Genomic DNA, 27,768 nt, shown 5'->3' with positions numbered 1-27,768 from the left:
CACACACACCTCATTTTTAGTTTAATAATTAAATCTTAATTATTTTCTCACATTGGAGATCACAATTAGTGATCTTTCATAGTTCTCTTTATGTACATGAAAGAATTTTATTTAACAAGAACATTTTCTTTAATTAAATGTGACTGCAATGGAAATGTCAGAAACTGATAGTCTAAGGCATAATACCGCTTTCAATTCATGATAGACACATCCAGCAAAAAATTATTATTTGGGAAGTATTCTAAAATGTTCCTTAAATATTAGAAAAGTATTTTTATATAATATAATATAATATAATATAATTATTTTTCTTTTTAGACAGCATAGGATTTCTTTATGTTCTAAACCAAGAATACCAACCTCTTTATAGCCAAAATTTCTCAACTTAGTGCTTCAGATCTCCAAGAGATTATAAATATCTCTAATGCAATATCTCACTTATACCTAAATGCAAGGGTAGAGAAATGTTATCATTATTGTTTAATTGGACATACAGTAGTTGGTTGGATACGTGGCAATGGAATATGTCTAGAACACTCTTCCTCTGATATTAGCATGGCTGATCCCCTCACCCATTTTAAATTTGATGCAATTGTCAATAAGACTGCCTTGACCATTCTTCAAAATTGCAATTCACCATACACATGAACATATTCCTGGTCCCTTTTATTCTTCTCTGCTTTTTCTCTTTTTTCATTACCTAGCAATTTATAGTGCTCTATGTATTTTACTTGTTCATTAGAGTTTATTGTGTTTATTTAGGGTTTATTGCCTTCCCTTCCTACAATGAAGTGCCATGACTACAAAAAGTCTTATTTCGTTCACAGATATACCTTCAGGCACCTATAATACTGCCTGGAACAGAATACTCAATAAATATTGAATTATTGAAGAAATACTAACTTCTCAACATCCATCAACAGATTATGTTTTATAAATACGTATATATTCAAATTACTTGGAAGATTATCATAAAGCCTGATATAAATCTGTCAAATAAACATTTGTTAAATGAAACACAGGATGCCAGGTAGTGAGCCACAAATCAACAATAGGCCACAAAATAAATTGAAATAGGGAAGTTTATTACTCACCAGTCTTACAGGAAGCACATGTACACTCTCAGGGGCCACACAGCGAGAATAAGGCAGAATGCAGAGAGAGAAAGGCAGGACCTGGGGCTTCTATTAGTCTATGAGCAGAAAGCCTTGGAGTGGTGTTGGTAAGCCCCATGGAGATCTTATCTTAGGGGCACTAAGACATACAGATTCGAGGAGGCAAGGGCAAGGGAAACTGTTGAACACAAGGGCTGTTAGAAAATCAAACCAGGAACTCATATATGCCTGTGAACTCATATATGCCTTACCTTTGAGAGAGAGAGAATGAGTAGGAAGGGCAGAGAGAGAAAGAGAATCCCAAGCAGGCTCCATGCTGCTGGTGCAGAGTGTGATGCTGGGCTCAACCTCATGAACTGTGAGATCATGACCTGCGTTGAAATCAAGAGTCCGAACCTTAATAGACTAAGACACCCAGGCACCCCTGTTTTGCTTTTTAATGATTATTTCTAAGACTCCTTGGAAAAATTGCTCATTCTATGTTTGGCAAGGAAAATGTACAAGATGAGCTTAGGATATCTTTTACCAGAAAGGAAAGAATCAATAAAATACAAATTGGCTTATATCTAAATGATAAACAATTCAATTTTCTGGGTCTCTCATGATTCTGGGATGGAATAATTTGAGGATTCAACAAGAATACTGAATTTGACTTCCAGTTTGGTCTCTGACACACAAAGAACTTGGAAGTCATCACTTCCATTCTTACAACAAGAAAAAATTGTACAAAGTGAAAATCAATGACTTTCTTGGAACTATCAGAGAACTGAGGTTTCAGAGCAAGCTTCAACCCTGAAATCTATAGAAACAGATTAATCCAGACAGTCACAGCCAAGTTCTTCTTACCTATACAAAAGCCTCAGGAGTGTGAACTGGTAGGAAGACTTAAATGGTAGTTTTGACAAATTGCTGGAAACTGAGTGTGGACTAGTATGAGCATGAGAAGTTCTTGCATGCCACAGTCTTAGGAAGGACATTAAATGGACATGACCTTTGGGAGATCCCCCGGGTTCTTAGGGTGAAGACCTAAGTAAAGTCCCTTCTTGGTTCTGGATGGAGAGGGGAAGAGTAAACATTATGAAATATGCCCCAAGCCTTCTCCATAATAAAGACCTACTTTCTATGGGAAAAAACTTTCCCAGAACTTCATCCCACCTGGGAAGGGCATTCCTCCCACTTCACTCCCTTCTAGCCTTCCTGTCTATGTAAACAGGAAAAAAAAAAAAAAAAACAATAAACAGGGGTCAAGTATCCAAGAAAATTGATTGGGAATAAGAGTGAGCTAAGGAAGAGAAGAAAGGAACAGAAGGGAAAACAAGAAGGAAACAAGGGAAAACAGAAGGAAAAATAAGCTACCAGAGAAACACTTATAAAGATCACAGCACAAAGACACGTGTTCAGGGAAAGACATGTGTCTAAATAAGATTACAGAATTCTTCCTCTTCCTATCATCCTACCAGCACACAAACAGCACTCCGGTGAAATAGTAGTGGATTACATCTGGAAGAGCTGAGCAACACAAACTCCCTCTCAGGAGGAATAAATAGGGAAGTTCAAGGTTATGAGGAACTGCATATACTATGATACTAGAGGAAATTGAAACCTCGGATACCTTAGCCATGGAAAATATTAAACATAACCCAGTTCCTAACCAGGTTAACATTAATCCTCACACTAAAGACCTATCAGTTCCTATCACCTGATACAACATGTCCAGCTTTCAACAAAAATTATAAGGCACAATAAAGGGCAAATAAATATACAATATGAATAGACAAAGTAAGCATCAGAACCAACATGCCACAGATGTTGGAATTATCAGACAGGGAATTTAATATAACTATGATGCACACGTTATGGATTAATGGTAAAAATAGACAACATGCAAGAATACACAAGTAATCTAAACATAGAGACAATAAATCTAAAAATGAATCATAAGTAAATACTATAAATTAAAATTCTTTGAGATCCTGGGTGCTCAGTTGGTTAAGCATCTGACTCCTGATTTCAGCTCAGGTCATGATCTCACAGGTCATGAGTTCAAGCCCTGCTTTGGGCTCTCTGGTGACAGTGTAGAGCCTGCTTGGGATTCTCTCTCTCTCCTTCTCTCTCTGCCCCTACCCTGCTCATGCTCTCTCAAAATAAATAAACTTATTATTTTTTTAATTCTTGAAACAAAAATTAAGAATTTTTTTTAATTTTTTAAATATTTATTTCTGAAAGAGAGACAGATAGAGCACGAGCAGAAGAGGGGAAGAGAGAGAAGGAGACACAGAATCAGAAGCAGACTCTAGGCTCCAAGCTGTTAGTACAGAGTCCAAAGTGGGGCTCCAACCCATGAACCATGAGATCATTACCTGAGCTGAAGTTGGACACTTAACTGACTGAGCCACTCAGTGCCCCAAGAATGCTTTTGATAGGCTCATCAGTACCCTGGACATGGCCAAGGAAAAATTTAGTGAGCTTGAAGATATGTCACTAGAAACCCCCCAAACAGAGATGCAAAAAAAAAAAAAAGAGGAAAATTCATTAAAAAAACTGCAGATCATCCAAGAATTATGGGGAATTTTATAAGGTAACAAATACTCATAATTGGAATCTCAGAGGAGGATAAAGAAAAGAATATTAAAATACATTTCAAGTGTTAACAGTCAAGAACTTTCCAAAAATTAATGACATACACCAAATCCCAGATCCAGGAAGTCAGAAAACAGCAAGCAGAATAAGTATTAACAAAACTACACCTAAGTATATCATATTTAGTCTGCAAACAAAAAGAGAAAATTATCTGAAAAATTATCTGCAAAAGTGAAGGAGAAATAAAGGGTTTTTTTCAGGCAAAAACTAAAGAATTCATTGCCAGCAGAACTGCCCTGCAGAAAATGTTGAAATAGTACTGAATCTTTTTAATGAAATGCATCAAACATATTATTCATGAATTCAAAATACTACTTTCCCCTAAATACACATAAATACACAACAGGTGGGTCTCCAATGAAAGTTACCAGAACATGAACTCATTATTTTGAAAACTCAATAATAAAGTGAACAAATCAATCATTTATACTTTTTTCTGTGCAAATTGTATTTAAAGATAAAGAAAACAGTTGTGTAAAAATTCTCTTTTGAAAAAGCATTCTGGGGCGCCTGGGTGGCGCAGTCAGTTAAGCGTCCGACTTCAGCCAGGTCACGATCTCGCGGTCCGGGAGTTCGAGCCCCGCGTCAGGCTCTGGGCTGATGGCTCAGAGCCTGGAGCCTGTTTCCGATTCTGTGTCTCCCTCTCTCTCTGCCCCTCCCCCGTTCATGCCGTGTCTCTCTCTGTCCCAAAAATAAATAAACGTTGAAAAAAAAAATTAAAAAAAAAAAAAAAGAAAAAGCATTCTACCTAATAAATACAAAAAGTATGATAGAATTATAAAATTACCATCTTATACCACCTAATGAAATAATAGAGCTCGACAATGGTCTACTACAAACACTGAATAAAATTTGATGAGAAATTTTATGGAAGAAGGATCACACTGGTATTATCTCAACCCACTAATCAGCAGAAGCATCACTAAACGTGAGACAGCCACAGATCGTGTGGCTTCTGATTTGATGTTCTATGAAACATTCTTGACCTCCTCACAAAATGAATCTAAATCGAATTAAACTTCCAGATCTAACTACCAGTATGCAGAATATGTGGGTGATAGTAGGGTAAGATAAATGACATCACTGGAAGCAACAATCCAAATTTAGGACAAGATATAAGGACCAACAACTTGATTTCTCCAATGAATCAGTGACATAAAAAAAAAAAATTAAAAAGCTCAAAATATCTGGACTTCATTTGGATACTGAAATTAGCAAATGAACTCTAATAACAGGTCATCATTGAGATAATTAGGCTCATATAAGTGAGGATGGTTATTAAAGAATTTTAAAGATTAGTTTTAACTTTGGATAATAATGAAATGTCTGTGTGTGCATGCATGTGTGTGTGTGTGTGTGTGTGTGTGTGTTTTAAAGCTCTTAGTTAGATTCACATGCTGATGACCTTACAGGAGAAATGACATGATATGTGTGATTTTTTTGTAAAATACTTGAGCTTGGGGCACCTGGGTGGCTCAGTCAGTTAAGTGTCCAACTTCAGCTCAGGTTGAGATTTCCTGGTTCATGAGTTCAAGCCCCACATCAGGCTCTGCCCTGGTAGTGCAAAGCCTGCCTGGGATTCTCTCTCTCTCCTTCCCCTGCCCCTCCCCCACTCCCTCACATATTCTCTCTCTCTTTCTCTCTTAAAATAAATAATAAAATAAAAAGAATACTTGAGGTTAAGAAAATAAAAAACTGGGAGGAGTGGTCAATGAAACATGACTATCAAAATGCTGATAATAGTTGAAGCTGGAAGATGGGTATATAGAAAGATTTAACTTACTTCTCTATTAATAGATACATTGAAAATTTTCCAAAATAAAATTTTTTTAAAAGATTCTTCTCAGTAGAAGAAACTATAGGTAAGAGCTTACAGGTATATAACTAACATATGTGGGCAAAAGGCTCTTTTATAGCACTGAGAAGACTTATAACAAAGTGAGCAGATTCCACACTTCTATAATCCAATAAAAGGAAATCAAACTTACTTTATAGCAGCATTATCAACAAAATTCAAATTACAGAAAGAGCCCAAATTTCCATGTTCTGATAAATGGATAAAGAAAATGTGGTGTGTGTACATACACACACACACACACACACACACACACACACACACACACAATGAAATATTATTCAGCCATCAAAAAGAATGGAATCTTGCCATTTACAACAACATAGATGGAGCTATAATGTATTATGCCAAGTGAAATAAGTCAGAGAAACATAAAACAATTTTTTTCATTTGAGTATGGTTGCCACACAATGTTACATTAGTTTCAGGTGTGCAACATAGTGATTCAACGTCTCTATAGGTTATGCTATGCTCACAAGTGTAACTACCATCTGTCACCACACAACATTATCACAATATCATTGACTATATTCTTCATGCTGTGCCTTTTATCTCCATGATTTATTCATTCCATAACTGGAGGCCTTTATCTCCCACTCTCCTTCACCCATTTTGTGCAGCCCCCAACTCCCTTCCCTTTGGCAACCATCAGTTTGTTCTCTGTATTTAGAGTAAAAATACTTATGAAAAGGGGTCTGAACAGCCAAAACTTCTCACCCATCAAGACGGTTTTGTTCAAAATTATATGCAAAACCAAAAGAAAAATTATTCACTAATATCCATTAGTGCCTTTCTTGAAGAAAAAATCTAACTTAATGAGAAATTACTAACTGAAGGATAGGAAACCTCCGACCTTCACTCAAAGTGTTAAGGACTACCTAGAGAATAACTGAGGACAAATATCTTAGGGGCCTCTAACACCAAAGGGAAGGCAAGAGAAGGTCTGTAACAGTTGATTCAGAGGTAACTAGAATCATAAACTGTAAAAGAAATTTATTTTTTATTTAAAATTGTATTAAGATAACATTTTACTTTCTATAATATTTGTCATGAGAAACTCATTTTAGTGAATCAGAGTAAAAATTTTTTTTTTTGAAAGCCACTATGGAAAGTGAAGAATCCCAAGACACATCCAGTTACTGGGATTCCAGTCCATCCAAAGTGCTCCGAGAATGCAGCTGGAAATTCCTGTGATGATTTCTAGAGCGTGTGAAGAAGGTATAATCCAGAGGAAAGAGAAATGAGGAAAGTTTTGTAACTCCTCCTCTAAAACAAGTCCTAGAACTGCATAATGTTCAAGGTCAGGTGAAAGTGAAAGAAATTGCCTTTTTATGTGAATAAGGCAGAGACTTCAATACATTTAAAATCTAAGATTATAAGGTAAAGGGCTAGATGTAGTTGTAGACATAGATATATAGATAGATCAATAGATTGATAGATATAGCTAATTCCTTGGGCAAAAGAAAAAAATTGTTTTCTAAAATAAATAACATAATTACTGAATAATTTAATATCTTAATTGCTTTTTCCTATGATGTTGATTGTTAGGTGAAACAGGATCCAACACAGACATTCCTTTTAGATTATTGTGAAAAGTCTCAACATGTTTATTTGTTTAAGAGTGGGTGGAATAATCAATCTATTTCTCAGTGCCTACTTGTGTAGCTTAAAATCCTCATTCGGCAAAAGTATAAACAACTGTTCCAATAAAATTTAAGTAACATTTTAATTGGGCCCATAAAGGAGAGGCAAAAAAATAGAAAGGAATTATTAATATTTCCTGTGGTGTATCTCATACTTTCACCCTGGCCCTCCCTTATTATGAGCAGATAATCATAAAGTTTTCATCTTGATGAAATCTTCTTATAATTCTTAGGGTCAGGAGGAAAATGGAATCACAGAACAGAAAATTTCATCTCCAGGACGAGAAACAGAACAGAAAGATTTTTTTTCTTATGCCCATAATACTTTTATTCCAGGCTATAAACATTAGATGTTATTTATTTAATAATTCATATTTTGCTTCATTCCACAAACCATTTGAGACTATGCATTAGATAGCTCCTCTTTGAAAAACTGCCACGAAAAAAAATAAAAACTCCATTTTGAAAAGCAAAGAACTAAAACACAGATGGAACTTTCACAAGGTCAAAAACAAAATCAGAGATGAGTGAAGTAATAGAGATTTTCAGTATGTTTGTTCCTTGTTTCTAATTCTGAATTTTTCATTGGAATGGCCAAAAGTGATTCATTGTTTCTTTCATCCTCTTTGAAAATATTTTGTGAGCTAGAATTTGAGCCCTAAGTGATTTCTTATAAAGATTCAGTGTTTCATATTTTGAAGTGCCTGAAGCAATTAAATATATATTAATTAAATAAGTTATAAATCATGTTCTTTAAATCTCATTTTTTAGATTGAAAAAACTGAATGATAGTTTGAAGATCTTATTAATTGAAAACTAAATTTCCAGCTGAAAATAAAAGGATAATTTACAGTATAAGTACTCAAAAAGTACTTTAAACACTGTATTTTTCTAATATAGATAAGTATATATACAAATGTGCTTTCATTTATTCCCCCTTCATTTATTCTTTTTTTTTAAATTTTCTTCTATCAGACATGTATCTTAGTCAACATATATTTTAAATGTATTGAACAGTATTGGGCAGAAATACACAGTAACAAAACAAAACAAACAAACAAACAAAAAACAGCAGTATAGGCAAACTCAACACAGTCAGATTCAAATCATCTCCTGACTAGAGTCCCTTTTGCTGTCCCCACCAGCCACACAAATCCCAATTCCTTGTTACCAAGCCCCTCAAATTCTCACAGGGCAGCCGGACCTTCAGTTCATGTCTCCTGCTCTCCTTTTCATTTTCCTCATTTTTAGCTTGTTTCTCCCTTGTTTCTTAGTAGCTCAGCACCCCATTTTGAATGGTTTCGTTACATTTTAACCAACACTTCATGTTTGTTACACCTTATATACCATGTTAATGAACTTTATAATTTGAAGTATGTATTTCTTGTTTCCCAGGCGAACACTATTTATGTAGCCCCTTAATGATACCCTCTGAAGAAAAGTTTAGATGTAATTCTTCCTCACATGAATGTCATAACTACTCCATCAGTCTATAGACCACAGATCTGTAGTTTGGATATGATAGCCTATACAGGTATCTATTTGCAAATTTGAAGGCCTACCCAAAAGGTGGGTTCATTTTAAATAATCATCTGAAGGAGCGCCTGGGTGGCGCAGTCGGTTAAGCGTCCGACTTCAGCCAGGTCACGATCTCGTGGTCTGTGAGTTCGAGCCCCGCGACGGGCTCTGGGCTGATGGCTCAGAGCCTGGAGCCTGTTTCCGATTCTGTGTCTCCCTCTCTCTCTGCCCCTCCCCCGTTCATGCTCTGTCTCTCTCTGTCCCAAAAATAAATAAACGTTGAAAAAAAAAATTTTTTTAATAAATAAATAAATAAATAAATAAATAAATAAATAAATAAATAATCATCTGAAGAAGTTGCCTTTCATGCTGGAAAATTAGATAGGGGGGACAAGCTGTAGGTAACTGTTGAAAGGTTGGGCATTTTCTACAGATTGGTCTCTCTTTTCTATCCTTTCCTAGTATATAGCTGGGATGGTGTTCCTCTCTGCTACTGGTTAAAGATGACAGTGGATAAGAGCAGAAAGGTAAGAGACACGGAAATCACCTGACGCTTTGTTGGCGTTCCATGGGGAAAATATGAAGCCAGTTAGTCTGAGAGTGAAAATCTCTTTTTTGTAAATTAATTGCTTATGTTTCTAATTATCTCAGTATTTAATGTCTTCATATTATCCTGTGATATTTAGTTAAAGTTGTTTAGAAGTGCCAGCCTCTTTTGCTTTCCTGAAAGAAAGAAAGAAAGAAAGAAAGAAAGAAAGAAAGAAAGATCATGCTTTTTAAGGTAAAACAATTCTAGAAAACTCCAAAAACAGGCTGATGCCCCCTGGTCAGCTATCTGGACCTATCCAGCATCCCTGCAAGTAGTTGCCTATGAGACTCTAGATTTCACATCACAAAAGGAAGCAGCATCTTCTTACATCTCCCTATAACATTTCCCATAATTTATCTGGAGTTTTTCCTCATTTCTTAAGGGTTTCACCCCCTGCCCCCTTAATCATCCACTTTACTGGAAAGAATTTGGGAATGTGGTTTAAACACAATTACTTTATTTTTTAACGATAGAACTTCAAAATTTCTCTGTATTCCCCAGATCATTTCCCTTTGCCCCAGACATTGAGGCAGAGTTTTCCACTCCTACTTCTTCCAGCTCTCTTCTGCCACAACTGCTGTATTCGTGATGTCATGCTGCTATCAAGGTTTAAATCGACAGTTCCTATCTCATTGCAATAGGCATTCTACTCATGCAGGTCCTGAGCAATGTGTAGGTTAGGAGGCAAGGCCTCATCCTCTTTAGCCCATTGGTAATTATAAGGTTCTACTTCTCATAGACTAGGTATGAGAAAGCTACATGTGATAGTCACATGAGATTAAATAGGCACAAAGGGGGCTCCCATCACATGTCACTAGAACTTGGAAATAAGCTAAAATTATTAAATTGGTATCAGCTAGCATGTAATACATGGGAACCACTGTCTACAAATACCATTTTTAAAACAACAACAGCAACAACAACAAAAACAAAAACGAAACAAACAAAAACAGAATGTCTCTAAGACCCAATACAGGAAGACAGGATCTGGAAATCTAGTCAAGACTTTCTGACTCCTAGTCAAACTCTAACATGTCCTGTATCCAAGAAATAAATTATTAGGATTAAAAGGATGGTCTGTCCAAAGTCCAAAGAAAAGAAGCCATAAAAAGATGATTGTCAGTGTGTTTCCAATCTGCTCACATGAAAGGTACTCTCCTAACCATCTTCATGTGGTTAGTAAGAATGCCCCAGGTGGAGCGGGATGTGTCATCAACCTCCAATCTTCTCCCTTGCTCTAGTCCAGGCTCACTTACCCATTTCCGGAGTATAACCCGATTTCTGGTGTAGACTTTCCAATAGGTGGATCTGGATTATACCCTGAAAAGCTAGTGTAAGTACTAGCATTTCTTGTCAGCTAGTTATCATGAGATATGGGGGTTACACCTCTGTATCTTGTGAGTTTTGTTTTAATGAGTCATCTATGGTTTCTGACTCACTCTGAGTATAAGTGACTCTAGACCTCCATGCCACAAGTTGAGGCATGGTAACTGCCAGGGTATAGCTACATAAAAATGCCTGCCTGGGAGGCTCACCATCTCCATCTCTGGTATCTTATTTCGCTTTGACCTTCACAGTCAAACTCATAGTCACATTTATATACATGAATATTCATATTGCAACAATGATTCTTCATAGTTAAGTATTGAGAATATAATAAGTGACATAAATTACCACCTACTATGAAAAAAAGGTCACAATTATAACTTGAAGAATTGAATATATAACAGAAGTAGGAGGGAGAGGCAGAGAAGGAAATCTTCAATGGAATGACATTTCTGAGGAAATAAGTGGAGGCATAACCCGAACATGTGTCAACAATTTCAAATATTAAAAATATATATATAAGAAGTCAAATGTATTAGTGCTACTTGACAATTCTATGCCGAAATGAGGTTTCTTGCTACATGGAAATATTATCACTTCTATTATGCGCACTCCTTCATAGAGCTCAGAGATGTGATTCAAAGGATAGGCAGTATTCATCAGCAATGTTTTGACAGTAGGAGATAACAGATATTAGGTGAATATTTCCCTGAAATGAAATATAAGAATGTGTCTAGACATTATTTTCCCAGAGTAGCTCCTAATTTCATGTGCAATCAAGTTGCCCTTGGCAACTCAGGGGAAGTTAGCTTATCTCCCTGAGTTCAGCATAAAGAATCTAGTCAAATCTTCCAGTGAAATGTGTATTGTCTTGCTGAAGAGCAGATATTCACATCCTGTTCTAATGCATCAGATCCAGTTGCCAAAGCTAATACACAATAGTGACAGAAAAGGTAGCTGAATAGTCTTTTTTAAGTTCTGAGTATTTTAAAGATGCGAATTATTATGAGACTAATTTTGCCTTTTGACATAACCATTTTACATTCCTTTCAAAGTAGGTGTGACAACGGATGGTGACAGGAGAGCAGGGCACCCCAGGAGTGGATGAGTATTATAATCAGCAAAGTGAATTTCATTCACAGTGATTTCACTGTCACTATGATTTTCCCTGCCTGTAAAGCTGAAGACTCCTGTTGCCAATGGTCCCACTAAGCTGTGAGGAAACCACTGTGCTCAGTATCCTCTTGTAAGAAGAAAATTTGTGTAACACAAAGCAAATGAAGAATTCCTAGAAAGGAATTACCTAGAATTACCTAGAAAGGTAAATTGTAAACTATTGAAACTCAAAGATAATCAACATTAATGAGACATGACTTCATTACAAGGGATGTGGAAGAAATAAATGAGAAGCTTCATAAGGTCAACTGCAAAATAGCCAGAACATGAAGAAGAAGATAATGGTTTGGGAGAGTACATCTTATAATGCTTGGTCCTTATTATAATTATCTTCTAATACTATTTACATCCATTTAAACTCAGACAAAAATTTTCCGTGAGATTTGAAACTGGAATCAGAAAGGTGAACTTTTACTCTCAAAAACACCTAGTTAAGGCCTTTAAGGTCTCTTTGAAATTCTGGGTTAATTTTAGCATCATCATTTGTAAATAAATGTTTGCTATAAGAAGTATATATTTTTACATTTTATACAAATTTTCTGTAAATAAGGTATCCTTGAGTTCCAGTTGTATAAATGAATAAATTCTTCATCAAAGAGTGTTGTTTCAAAGTAAGAGTGTACATGGCACAAAAACAGACACATAGACCAATGGAATAGAATAGAAACCCCGGAACTAGACCCACAAACGTATGGCCAACTCATCTTTGACAAAGCAGGAAAGAACATCCAATGGAAAAAAGACAGCCTCTTTAACAAATGGTGCTGGGAGAACTGGACAGCAGCATGCAGAAGGTTGAAACTAGACCACTTTCTCACACCATTCACAAAAATAAACTCAAAATGGATAAAGGACCTAAATGTGAGACAGGAAACCATCAAAACCTTAGAGGAGAAAGCAGGAAAAGACCTCTCTGACCTCAGCCGTAGCAATCTCTTACTCGACACATCCCCAAAGGCAAGGGAATTAAAAGCAAAAGTGAATTACTGGGACTTTATGAAGATAAAAACTTCTGCACAGCAAAGGAAACAACCAGCAAAACTAAAAGGCAACCAACGGAATGGGAAAAGATATTCGCAAATGACATAGCGGACAAAGGGCTAGTATCCAAAATCTATAAAGAGCTCACCAAACTCCACACCCGAAAAACAAATAACTCAGTGAAGAAATGGGCAGAAAACATGAATAGACACTTCTCTAAAGAAGACATCCGGATGGCCAACAGGCACATGAAAAGATGTTCAGCGTCGCTCCTTATCAGGGAAATACAAATCAAAACCACACTCAAGTATCACCTCACGCCAGTCAGAATGGCCAAAATGAACAAATCAGGAGACTATAGATGCTGGAGAGGATGTGGAGAAACGGGAACCCTCTTGCACTGTTGGTGGGAATGCAAATTGGTGCAGCCGCTCTGGAAAGCAGTGTGGAGGTTCCTCAGAAAATTAAAAATAGACCTACCCTATGACCCAGCAATAGCACTGCTAGGAATTTATCCAAGGGATACAGGAGTACTGATGCATAGGGCCACTTGTACCCCAATGTTCATAGCAGCACTCTCAACAATAGCCAAATTATGGAAAGAGCCTAAATGTCCATCAACTGATGAATGGATAAAGAAATTGTGGTTTATATACACAATGGAATATTACGTGGCAATGAGAAAAAATGAAATATGGCCTTTTGTAGCAACGTGGATGGAACTGGAGAGTGTGATGCTAAGTGAAATAAGCCATACAGAGAAAGACAGATACCATATGGTTTGACTCTTATGTGAATCCTGAGAAACTTAACAGGAACCCATGGGGGAGGGGAAGGAAAAAAAAAAAGAGGTTAGAATAGGAGAGAGCCAAAGCATAAGAGACTGTTAAAAACTGAGAACAAACTGAGGGTTGATGGGGGGTGAGAGGGAGGAGAGGGTGGGTGATGGGTATTGAGGAGGGCACCTTTTGGGATGAGCACTGGGTATTGTATGGAAACCAATTTGTCAATAAATTTCATAAAAAAAAAAAAAAAAGAAAAAAAAAAAAAACAAAGTAAGAGTGTACATCACAATCCCCTGAATAAACTTTCAAAACTACAGCTTTTGGGTCTCATCCCAGACTTACTGAATAACAATGACCTACAGCGAACAGCCCAGAATTTGTAGTTTTCAAATGTTCCCAAGGCGAATCTAGTGTAGTTGGCCCTAGTCTTCAGACTTGTGTTTAAGACCCAGTATTTAAGCCATACTACAAAGAAAGAAGAGAAACTATTATTTACTGAGCATTTACTACTATGCGTTAACTAGTTGCTTCCAAAGGTTATCATAATGAGTTTTCTTAATGTCAGGACACCCTAGTGAGTTCAATAGTGTCTCTTCAATATTCGTGTCTCCCCAGAAACTCACAATGTAACCATTTTTGGAGATAGAGTCTTTGCAGTTGTAATTTAATTAAGATGAGGTCATACTGAATTAGGGTGGCCATTAACTCTGATCACCGAATTTGTAGAAGAGGAGAAGACACGCAGAGGAACAGAGAACACCATGTGAAAATGGAAGCAGAGATCGGAGTGGTGCAGTTACCAGCCAAAGAATGCCAAGGATGGCCCCAACCCACCAGAAACTGGAAGAGGCAAAGGAGGATTTCTCCAGAGAGTCTTCAGAGGGATCATGGCCCTGCAAAGACTTTGACTGCAAACTTGCAGCCTCAAGAACAATGAGAGAATAAGTTTCTGTTGTTTTAAATCACTCGGTTTGTAATAATTTGTTCTAGTGGCCCTAGGAAACTAATACAGACACAGAAGCTCAAAGAGGTTCAGCAGTCCGTCTGTGTCATTCGGTTGGAAAAGAACCAAACAAAGTTCTAAATTCTAGCCTATTGAGTCCAGAACTCATGGACATCTGGGACAACACTGACAGATTTACATAGACCAAGACTATATAGCAACATGTGGTCAAAGGGAGATGCCAGATGTCTTACATTAGAATCACCTGTGGGTCTCAGGGTGTCTGGGTGGCTCAGTTGATTAAGCATCTGACTTCAGCTCAGGTCATGATTTCATGTCTTGTGGGTTCGAGCCCTGCATCAGGCTCTGTGCTGACAACTCAGAAACTAGAGCCTGCTTCACATTCTGTGCCTCTCTCTCTCTGCCCCTCCTCCACTCATGCTCTATCTCTCTCTCTCCCTCTCTCTCTCTCTCTCTCTCTTTCTCTCTCAAAAATAAATAAACATTTATTTTTTTTTTAAATGAATCACCTGGTGGTGATTAAAAATGCATTTTTAAAATGCTCTTTCCTTGGGGCTCCTGGGTGGCTCAGTCGGTTAAGCGGCCGACTTCGGCTCAGGTCATGATCTCGCGGTCCGTGAGTTCGAGCCCCGCATCAAGTTCTGTGCTGACAGCTCGGAGCCTGGAGCCTGTTTCAGATTCTGTGTCTCCCTCTCTCTCTGACCCTCCCCTGTTCATGCTCTGTCTCTCTGTCTCAAAAATAAACGTTAAAAAAAATTTTTTTAATAAATAAAAAAATAAAATGCACTTTCCTTGACTCCATCTGGAATTCTTAAATTGAAAATCTTTGCACGTTGGATTTAAGAAACCACTTTTAATGAAGACTTCAGTAAATTGTTCATCTTAAAGTTTGATACTAGTGACCTAGAGAGTTAGGGATCTCTAACAAGACATCACTTTGCATTTTTACTCAAATACATTTTGAATGCATGAGACAAATAAAGAAAGTGACTATGATATCATTGTAGAAACTAACTTGATGAAGTCAGTATGTGCTTTGTTTTAAGCCTTTTTGTCCATGAAGCTAAGATTCTAAAGTGTTGTACATGGTTAACATTTATACCATTCTCCCTTATATGCAGCACTTTCATATTCTCTGTATCAGCTGAGTCTAACCAAAAACTTAAGTAATACTGAACAGGTATCACTATTATTCCTATTTTATAGGGGAGGTGGTAGAGATTAAAAACTAACAGAAGTTCACAAGTCACTCTCCTATGGTTCACAACTAGAACATGGTATTTTTTTCTGCCCTGACATTGCCAAAAAGTTAGTGGGGATTTATGATAAAAAAGAATATGGTTGGAAAAAATGCGACTTCTCTCTGCTTTCCATTAAAAGAATGGAATCAAGCAATAAAAGGATACATTATTTTTAAAAGCCATGGAAAGATCAATGTAAAATAGGTGTGAAAGAAGCCACAGAAAAGAACTCTATGTTGAAGAGAACCTTGGAGAGCCCTGGACAGCACATTAACTCAGCTAAGAGAAGTGAAAATTGTTCATCAGTGTATAGTCCGGGTGACTCATCAGTTTCTAAACCTTCACATTATTTTTGGACCTTGATTATCTTGGAGATTCTAAGTATCTATTAACAACCTTACCTGGATTGTGAAGGATAATTGAACTAGAGAACACTTATTCCCCAACTAGATAATGGGGGGTAAAAGTGGCTGAAATGACTTATTTCATTATTTTTTTCTGACGGACCTGCCTATATTTAAAATTTTTCTCTTACAAAAGTACCATTTCCATTTACTGACCTTGCAGATACAGTTTAAAATATTTCCAGTGTGGTCAAAACGCTTCTTTAGTGGTGTGTGTATATATATATGTGCATGTGTTTGGTTTCCCCAATGCTTTCAGAAAGTGGAAACTAGAAGAAAACATTCAATGAAAAAAAATGTTACCAGAAAGCACCTTAACTAGAATGAATAATAGGAAAAGGAAGCAGGTGAGAAAGAAAAAAAAGGCATATGATGAAATGTCCTAAAGCATAAGTAGCTTGGCAAGGATCTGTTTTAATTTGAACTGAAAATATATTTAGGTTATTTATTCTTTATGATCCAATAACAGCACATTTTAAATCAAAGGCAAATTAGAGATGAGGAATGACAAATGTGAGATTTTGTTCATCATAAATTGAAAAATTGGAAACTTTGGTGATTACAAAATACTTAGGAATCGATACTGAAGGTAAGTTAAGTACAAAATTACAGATTACGGAACTCAATGTAACTTGTTAGTATATTTCATTCAAAATTAAGATGCTCAGTCACAAAGAACTTAATCATACATCAGGTTATCATATGTCAGATCTTATATCAGTTTCCATGGTTAATTCTTACCCTCATTGTACATAACCCTTAGCAGCATTTGGTTGGGTTGAGCATTCAGCTGGGTTTCTGGTATACCTTAGTCATACTGGCCACATCTTCCTTTATAGGCTCTATCTTCTTGTTCTCTTTTACTGGTTCTCCATCTTGAACAATTGTAATACCAAGTAGTACAGGCCTTGATCACATACACTTTTTGTCTTCTCTAGTTACACTCTCTCCCTGGGGAAACTCATATGTTTCCGCTATTTCCAATACCATTAATACCCTCATAGCCCTGAAATGGATGTCTCCAGACCAGATGTCTCCTCTGAGCTCTCTACTGGTATATCCAGCTGTCACTACAGCTACTACTGACATTACTGACAGCTATTACTGACTACTACTACAGCTACTACACAACATTGCTACTTGGCTTTATTCAAGATTAGTCTGTATTTTCCTCTCTGAATCCACTGCCAGAAGATTTCTCTGAGAAATGGTACCCCCTTGTCTACAATTATGCAGAACAAAACCTGCAGCTTCCTCGAGTCTCCCCTTTCCATCTCATCTCTTACCTTGCCACATGTAAGTTTGGTCAGCTTTTCCTCCATATGTAACCCTAATCTCCTCACTGTTCCAATTCCTAAACCCCCAATCATCTTCTCCATCCTCCTGAGACACTACAATTAACTTGCCACTGGTCCAACACCCCTCATTAACTACCACTCACCACTTCCCAAACTACAACCTTCACATAGAAATCAGAGTGAACCAAATCACATTACACCTAAACTTCAAAAAAAAAAAATTTGCTTTAAAACAATTATTTATTAGGTCTAAAAGGTATTAATAACTTAACTCTCTCTTCAGCATCATCTGCCTCTGCTCTACCATTGTTTATAATCACTCAATTTGTATTTACAAGTTGTATTTCCTTAAACACTTCAAGATTATTTCTATTTCCTAGTGTTTATATTTGTGATTACGTTTTCTTAAAACCTTTCCTTTCTGTAAACTCTAGAATTCTTCTCCCTTTTTATCATGTCCCAAGTCAAATATCACTTCCATAGAAAGACCAGATAAAGCAAGTCCTCTTCAATTACTCTCTTCCATAATAGACTATTTTATCATCTACATAGTATTGATCAATACCTGATATTACCTAATTTTTTGCTCACTTGTTACCTTTTGTCTTCCTCTGCTAAATATGAGTTCTTTGAGAATAAGAGCCTTGTCTTCTTGTAGCTACTTTCCAGTATCTAGTGCAATGCTTGGCAATAACAGGTTCTCAATATCTGTTGATGGAATGATTCCAGAAAAGTGTTGCCATATTTCACAATGTGGAGCTAACACAGATACACAAACACAGGTACTGTGTTTTTATTGGCATTGCAGTAAGTGTATAAATTTGTTTAGGGGGAAAAAATGACACTTTTAGCCTTTACTTCATTCTTCCTGTGCAGGAATCAGAATTGCTCTCATATTTATTCAAGTGTTTTTAGGTTTCTTTTCCATCTTTGTTGGGCTTCTGTGTGTGGAAGTCTGGCACATTCTATTGTCTAGTGACTTTACTGTTGTAAATGGAGATTGGTTTTTACTGCACTATTAATCTATCTATCTGGCTAATAGGAATATCATTGCTTCTCAAACAATCACATCAAACTCTATTATTTCTCATAAAAGAGAAGAAGAATAGAGCTTACCTTGTAAAGAGTATTGATTAGTTCTTTTGTTTTCATTTGTTTTGAGAATCAAATGAGATGATGTGGGTAAAGCTGTTTTATAAACTGTGAAGTGTTATACAAATGATAGTTTTCCATCTGTGAGCGGTGATATTTTTGCCTTTTCTTTTAATATTTTTTGACAGTATACATTTCCTATATTATGCTAATAATAGCACTAAAAAAGAAAAAAAAAATCCTACTCGGGACCTATATTCAGTTAGGTCTCTGGAAATCTCTTCCCCTCTATCAGCACTTCTAAAATGGCAGCTCCTCTGTGAAGGCTTACCCAGCTGGGTTTACCTTTTTTTGGACATGTACATACGACACTTCACATTGTTTCTCGCACATTTAGAAGTATGTGGAGGTATGTGAGATATTATTTGTTTCTATGGCAACTTATGACTAGGGAGTCAAGACTTACACAGTACCCACTCGATGGGTGCACATGTCTGCACATTTTACATGACTTATATTAATTGCTTTAATATTCTCAAAACCCCATGAGGGAGATGTCCTCTATTTTCCATTTTCCAAATGAGGAGATTGAAGCAGAGTGAATGATAACTTGCTCAATGTCACACATCTAGTAAGTAGCAGAGACAAGATATGAGTTTTCTTTTTTACTTTCCACCTCCTTGATATAACTCAATAAAGTAATGAATTTCATAAAATGCAAATCCCAGGACACAAAACTAGAAGCCAGACTCTGCACTGTTAGCGCAGAGCCTGCTTGGGATTCTTTCTCTCTCTCTCTCTCTCTCTCTCTCCCTCTCCCTCTCCCTCTCCCCTCTATCTGCTCCCCCCATTCATTCATTCTCTCTCTCTCTCTCTCTCTCTCTCTCTCTCTCTCTCTCTCCCTCTCCCTCTCCCCTCTATCTGCTCCCCCCATTCATTCTCTCTCTCTCTCTCTCTTTCTCTCTCCCTCTCCCTCTCCCCTCTATCTGCTCCCCCCATTCATTCACTCTCTCTCTCTCTCTCTCTCTCTCTCTCTCTCTCTGTCTCTATCAAAATAAATAAATGACCTTAAAAAAAACTGGAAGCCAGAATGGTGGCAGTGATGATTGCCCAACCTACACAAGTCATTTATTCATTAATTCTTTCAAGAAATATTAATGAACATATCAAGAACGCACCAAGTGTTAGGTATTAGGCTTCACACCCATGATTCAAAGATGAATTAGATAAGTCATCTACTTACTTCCTTTGGTTGGGAGAAAAAAGGATAAAGAGAGATGCTTGGGGTCAAGTAGAATAGGATCATATCTATAATGTGTACTTTTGCTACTTTTGAGGACTTTGTCTTAAAGAAAAATTGACACATTTTTACACAACAAATGGAGAACAACCACAATAATAAGAGAATTCAGAGCCAACACATACCAAAAACAGTCAAAATAACAGGAATCAGTTAGCCAGGACAAGAGAAACAATTGAAGTATTCTCACATAGAAAGGGACCACAAATATCTGAATAGCTTTCAAAGACAGAACTAGTTCTATTGGGAGAAAGAGGCACAGAGTAAAAGATTTAGGCTCAGAACAAAGAGTAACTTTTTAATAGAGGTATTCTAAATGGAAATAAGCTACTTCATGCATAGTAAATCCTTGCCATTGAAGAGTTAAAGCAAAGAACAGGAAATTTACTACTCAGAGAAGTTGCAGAAAGTCTTCATGTATTAGATTAGAAAGCTGGACTCCACCAGATGAGTTGTTAGTCATATGAATCAGATTTAATTCAGATCTGAATCAGATTTGATTCTGAATCAAAATCTATTGTGCTCTAAGGAAGATGGAGAACAACAGGATGTGCTGTCAGATACTGTAGGATCTGGGATTTACTGTTTCGTGGGTGCTGGCAGAAAAAAAAAAAATGAGACTCCTGGATCAGAGACAAAAGACTTTAATACTCATGGCAAAAGCAGTAGCCAGAGCTTCATGTTTGTTTGCATTAATCCCATATGTCCTCCAGATCCCATGGGGGGAATGCCAAGGAGCTGCGATGAATGCCTGCATTACAGAAGAGGAACACTGAGCTTCGGAGAATCATCACTTTTATAGTAAATGAAAGCAAGCCTCCTCTTTTCCAGAGGGAGATATGACCACACCCCTCAAGGTTGCTGCCTGCAAACACAACCCTGAGAGATGGCCCAGGGAGTCAAGGCCTTACATTCTTGGAGTACCCAGAAAAAGATGTGCAGACACACTTGGGGTCCATGGTAAATTACGTCTCACAACATGGATTGCAGAGCCATTGAATGTCTGGATTGCTTGGGCATGCCAGAGTCTCTGATTACCAAAGAAAGCAGATAAGAAGGAGAAAGATGTGTCAGTGACATACGTCCTATTTAAGACAATCCTTGAATAGTGAGAGATAGATGAGATAAAAACAATTTCCTTCTAAACCTATTGAATCCAGATGGAAGTTACATATGTCATCAACCTTCTTGTTTGTATGCCAAAAGAACTAACCTATTTGGTAGAGGCTTATTTATAAGGTTTTTAATGGCGAGAAGCACCCATTTTTCAAGTACAGAATTGCCCAAATCAGCTTTTTCCTATGCAGGAATTTTCATTAGATTAAAAAAAAAAAAAAAAAAAAAACCCTCACCTACTCTTACTGCTTTCAGGAAGATAAAAATTTGTGTCCCAAACACACAAGTAGATAAATCAACAGTGCCACCTAGTGGAATCATTTATTTATATGCTATAAAAATTATATTTTCTACAACCCTATCCACTTTTTCCTTGTGTTTTTTGGCAAAGATGAGCTCTTTGAAAGCCTAGTTTAACCAACATATTTTAAATAATTACACTATCTGTTCTACCTTCTTAAAAATTTATTTTTATGCAGAAATCGTGTGGTATACAATGGAAACAGCTTCTAAGATCAATTTTAAGGGCTGCTGGTTATATAAGGATAATATTAAGAAATGCACAACACTTCCTAGAAAATTTTGTGAGGGAAGAAAAAGTTAGTATAATCTAGAATAAAAATTATTTAATTGTTAAAAATCTAGATCACTTTGAAAGTGACAAATCACAGTGTCACTGTAAGTTACTATAATTATGAGTCATAAATTTTCAAGGTCTTTCTGACTTTTAAAGTCATGTAGATTGTAGTATGCAAGCATAGAAGCTGGTCATAAGGAAACACATTGGAAAAATAACTATCTTACAAACTTTCACACGCAAAAAATTGCTTATAATTGCAGCATTTTACCACAAGAGGAAAAATATGTTATACTCCAGTCAATAGGCATCTTGTGCAAAATGACTGCAGAGATCACAAGAATAAAGACCAATTTTAGAGTTAGATTTTCCAGGAATTTCCAACACTTTGCCAGCATCTAGGTCAAATTTCTCAAGAGAATAGGAAGAGATAAACATAAAAGAATCAGAAAAATTAAAATAAATTTGACATTTTTTCCAATGATTCTGAAATCCCATGCTCTTTTCCTTCATGTGAGGTTGTATAACGTAGTGATTAATTTCAGGGACTTCGAATTCATATTTATAAGGTGGAAACATATGAAACCATGTTTTTTCCCCATAAATTGAAAGAGGTCAAATATTGACACTCTCATATGGCTCAGCCCCATCCATTAATATCCTAATTCCATGTGTACCTAAATGACTGTCATTGGACAAGTTGCTTCACTTCAATAAGCCTCAGTGTCCTCATCTTTTCAATGGTGATAACACATATCACAATGGATAGTTGGATAAATCAGTGGAGAAAAGTATCACATAGTGTTAGTAACTACCAACCCATAGTGATCATACCAAGAATGATTTCTGTAATTATAAGTGGTTTTACAAACTATAATTTTGGGCAATATGAAAGGGAAGAACTTACTAGTTAATTGTCACCTTTTAAAATACCTAACTGACAAATTAGAAAGCCACTTTCTCTGTTTGCCTCATTCTCATTTGCTTCTGTTTCTTAGAGTTTCTTCCCAGGTCTTCCTTATATACACATCTTTATCATTTAAATTCTGTTCTTTAAAAAAAAATATTTTTCCAGCTAATGAGATTAGACACAATCCAGTTCTTTCACAAGAGCCTCCAAAGGATATGCTGCCATTTTGTGGTTGCTTCTGGTGATCCAGACTTCTTTGACTTACACTTGGACAAGATTATTAAAACTCACTTCCCCTTCAACACTCCACACCATGATGTGCTTTTCCCCTATCCTAGCAGCTTACACTCCAGTGTGTGTCTGTGAGCCTCAGATAAAGTAACAGGAATGGAATTGCTACTGAGTCCTACTGGGCTTATATACCCGCCTCTGGTATAACATAGTTTCACAGGATCTCTCGAAAGACAATGGTACACTTTAGTGATTAAAGTGTGGTCACTAAAGCCAGACGGCCAAAGATAAAAACTAATCTTGGACAAGTCTTAGCTATGTGATCAAAGGCAAGTTGCTTAACACCTCTACTTTCCTTGTCTGTCAAATGGTAATAATGATAGCACTTGTTTAACAGGGTTGTGTTAAGAAATAAATGACATAATGCATCTGCCTGGACCAGAGTGAGAGCTCAAGAAACGTTAGCTATTTTTTTTTAATGTTTATTTATATTTGAGAGACAGAGAGAGACAGAGCATGAGCTGGGGAGGGGCAGAGAGAGAAGGAGACACAGAATGTGAAGCAGATTCCAGGCTCTGAGCTGTCAGCACAGGACGGCTAGAACCCATGAACCATGGCATCATGACTTGAGCCGAAGTCGGACACTTAGCCAACTGAGCCACCCAGGCGCCAGAACATTAGCTATTATTAATTAAGGAGGGTTGTTCTGAGTCTCGGACATTGAGAAGTTCAGGGAGAAAGTAATTCTAAGCATTCTTTCATTCATTCTAAAAATAATGACTGAGCTCCACTAACCACCAGACTGGTGACAAGAAAAGGTAAAGGTTGATACAGTTTCTCTCTTCATGGAATTTGTAATTAGGTGACACCTTGCCAGCAGACCTGAAAACTAGGGCTATCTCTGGCCCTTGTTTGCGTCCCCACAAATAAATGGCCACCAGGAAAGGAGAGGGTATCTGTGTAGGGATGTCCCCACAAGCCTGGGGAGCATCTTCATAGTGAGATGTAGAGGTTCTCAGGAGGCATCCCAGGCCTATTCAGTGCCTGGACAGGGGAACTCTCCTCCCACACAGCCCCAGAAAGAGCGTTCACCATGTGCCAGCCTGCTTGCGTTCTAATTTCAATTTTCAAGAGTAATTCTGAAGGCTGGTACATTTGTAAGGAAATTAGAGTTCAGAAAGATTGAATGATGTGATGAAGATCACACAACCGGTATATTTCAAGGTTCAGATTTGGACTCAGATTTGCCTGGCTCCTAAGTACATGTGCCTGACTTTTTCTTCTTGAGCAGAGTTAGTGGGGACAGGGGATGCAGTTAGCTGGAGGTTAATCTTACCGATGCTGAAATCTTGTAATCACTGGAGTAGAAAGCAAAGATGGCCTTGTAGAAAAAGTGAAAAGAACAAAGGTAAACAGAAAAAAAGAAGTCTTTAGCACTGATAAAAACAAGAAGAGCCCCCAGGAAAACTCATGGGTCTGTGGGCAGCCCAAATGGTCTGAGTGCAAAGAATTCACGTCAAGCTTGGTCTCCACTTCCCATGTTTTTGCATGTTTTTGAGCCTTCATGCCAGTTTTCCTTGCCTCCAATGTTCTTGACCTTCTCCTAAAGTGCAAGTGAATGAGGTATGAGCACGCTTTGCAAGAATGCTCAAAGGGCCAGCAGGCAGACCCTGCAGTCAGACATGCTAGCTTTGGATTTCAGTTCTGCCATGGAACATCCTCAGGAGGTAACTCAGCTTACTCATTTCTAAAAAGATGTGCTAATATTTACCTTCCCAAATCCTTGAGAAAATTAAGTGAGGTAGCACGTGTGAAACGCCTAGCCAAAGAGTGGATATGTAACAGATGTTCAATACATGTTAGTTCAGTGTATCTCAAACTGCAAGTTGTGAAATCAGTGTTATTGCTCACCATCAGGCCATTGGAATGGAATGGAATAAATCAGAGTGTATTGTACTTAACAAGGGTGAAATGTGTATGAAACGTCTTTGTGTTCTTGGATCACAATATAAAATGCATTTATTACCATGAGTCACAATTAAAATTTTTGAAAGCCCCTACATAGCTCCTTTCTCCTTAATGCATTTCCAACTAATATAACCCATATTAAGAGACTGACTAAGCCCAAATTCATTCTATTTGAGAAATTTACAGGATGGTTCTTATGTTTTCCATTATTATTTCATGTATAACTTCTGTTCCTTTCAAAGTATGTTGTAATTGCCTTTTACACAGCCATTATCTCCCACAAATACCATTACTTGTTTACATGCCTATCTTGGCTCTAACTTTTTAGGGACAAGGACAGTACTTCATGATTTCTTTTCTTTCTTCAAGGTTAGCAAGAGGCCAATGAATTTTTTGTGTGTTAATATGAAAAATATAAGTTGAGGGGCGGCTGGGTGGTTCAGTGGGTTAAGCGTCCAACTTCGGCTCAAGTCATGCTCCTACGGTTCGTGAGCTCAAGCCCCACATAGGGCTCTGTGCTGACAGCTCAGAGCCTGGATACTGCTTCAGATTCTGTGTCTCCCTCTCTCTCTCTGCCCCTCCCCTGATTGTGCTCTCTTTCTCTCTCTCTCAAAAACAAATAACATTAAAAATTTTTTTTAATAAAAATATAAGTCAAAGTCTATTAATTTGCCTGAAGTGGTAGGGTTTAGATGATTTTAGTAGAACTTTATTTAAACTATCCTTCATATTTGAAAATTACAACAGTATTTAGCAAACATGGGAGGAAAAATAATGCACCTGAACTTAAGAATGGCTTCCAGACATGAATTTGTCATTTGTAACCTTGTAAAAGTAAGTTTATCTCTCGAGCCTGAGTTACTACCTCTTTAATGAGGTTGGAAATCTATAGGATTTCTTAAGTCTCTTTCAGGTTTAATGTTTTTTATTTTGTTGATAATACTATATGGCAGAAGAGAACATTAAATATGAATGATAGTAACTCCGGATTATATCACCTATTTGTTAATTCCCCCCAAATATGTTACAGTATAACATAAATTATAAATTTGGGAAGAAAAAACTAAAAGTATTTCAAACAATTCTGCTTTGATGAATCAGGAAGAAATTCTTAATTCCTGTTTTAATAAACTAGGAAACCAGAGAAGAGGAATGAATTCAGCTTGTTTTCTAGATTTCAGTTCCATTAAAGGCTTGAAGAAAATTATTCGTGTAATTATAAATCATTACTATTTTTATAGTAATGCACTGGAATCACTGTCCTTTATATATGTTAAGAAAAATTTTCCCAAGTAAATGGGAGACATATAAAGGGTTGTTCAGAAAATAAAATAATTCATAGATTTTTAATTTCACTTCACTTCACTTAGTGAAAACATCTTTTATCTTCAGTGCCCAGAAAATGGTAGTTGGATTCGGCAACCATGTAGTAAACACTTATTAACTGATAGACATTGGGCACTTTTTGTACATTTTTCTGTTTTATCCTCAAACAACTCCATGGGGGTATGAAAGACTGATTCCCATCATAAAGATGAGGAAATTGAGGATCATGTATAAATAACAAGAACCTGTATCTTCTACAGAATTAAAAATACTATGAACTATATGTGGAACAAAGAAAACACACCAATAATGAATAAATGTCAGAAAAATGGAGTATAAGCTCCAAAATCAGAAATGGATTAGGGCCTAGGGTAAATCCTAAGATTACACATTTCTGTTGAAATTTCACAAATAGCTTAGTTCATTTTTTTTTGTTTTGTTTTAGACTTGTTTCTTTACACAGGTATCAGGTGTCCAGGGTACTAAGGAGGAAAGAGTTATCACATCTATGGTATAACCACAGAGGATTCTCAGTAAGGAGTTGACATATAAATGAAATATGAAACAACCAGGAATTATAAAAAAAAAAAATCCCTGGGTTTCATATACCCTCTTTCTACGAGCAGCACTCAATTTCTTTTAGTATATTTGTTGAAATCCTTCTTCTTTCCAGATTTCTTAGATAAAACTACTTCCGGAATGAAAAGTGGTACTAGCAGTATTGGCCTCACGAGTGATCTGACAGACCAGGCGTGCACCCATGCTGTGTGTCCCCACGTCAAGATGTTCATGGGCTCATTGGTTTCCTGCTAAGACAAGCTAAGTCTAAATCACCACAGACTGGCTGTAGGCAGTACAGTCACTTGGAAAACAAACAGAGCCGACTCATTTCATTCAAAAGTATCTCTGACACTGCCTTGACCATTTGAAATTATATAATTGGAGAACATTATTGACCACAATATCAAGAAATTTTTTTTTAAAGAGTGAATTCTCATTTATTGCTTTGACCACCTCACTAAATAAAGAGTGGCCTCAGTTCATTGTCCTATCAATGGATTTTACATTTAACCTCCCAGTTTAGGATCTCTACAAACCATTACATTGCAAAACATCAATAGTATATTGATTTCAAATTGAGAGTCATATAAATTACTGGTCCTTACAACCAGATGAGGGTTGCAATTATTTCCATGCTATTTCACACTAAATGAGTGATTGACAACAAGAATCTATTAAGACCTAATAGTCTACAAAATTTCTTGCTCTAAATCACAAGGTTAAAAGAAAAATCTATTGCAGACTTAAAATCCTTTAAACTAAAGTATGAGTCTATTTATTATGATCAATGTGGTTATGGAATTATTTATGTCAGAGGGGAATATTTTGTCTTGATTTATAAATGTTTAGGGAAATGGAGATTATGTCATAAAATGGGAAGCATTTTGTATGCTTTTAAAAAACTGCCCAGACTTTTGAATATTTAGATGCTGGTTCTGACAAAACTACAGGTTTTCATTTACCAACATGAAAATAAGACTCATGGAAGGGAGGCAAAGGATCACAGACCAGGGACAAGGTGAGACGGTCTTTGAAATAGAGTGAAAAATAGAAGAAAAAGAAAGATATACTTCAATCGCATAAACTATCTCAGCCCAATTTCACAGGTATACTATGTATCAGCCATTGTACCAGATAATAGAGATTAATAAC

Source organism: Prionailurus bengalensis, chromosome B1 (assembly GCF_016509475.1).
Source record: "Prionailurus bengalensis isolate Pbe53 chromosome B1, Fcat_Pben_1.1_paternal_pri, whole genome shotgun sequence".
In the NCBI taxonomy this organism is placed as follows: Eukaryota; Metazoa; Chordata; class Mammalia; order Carnivora; family Felidae; genus Prionailurus; species Prionailurus bengalensis.
This window is presented reverse-complemented; position numbering follows the sequence as displayed.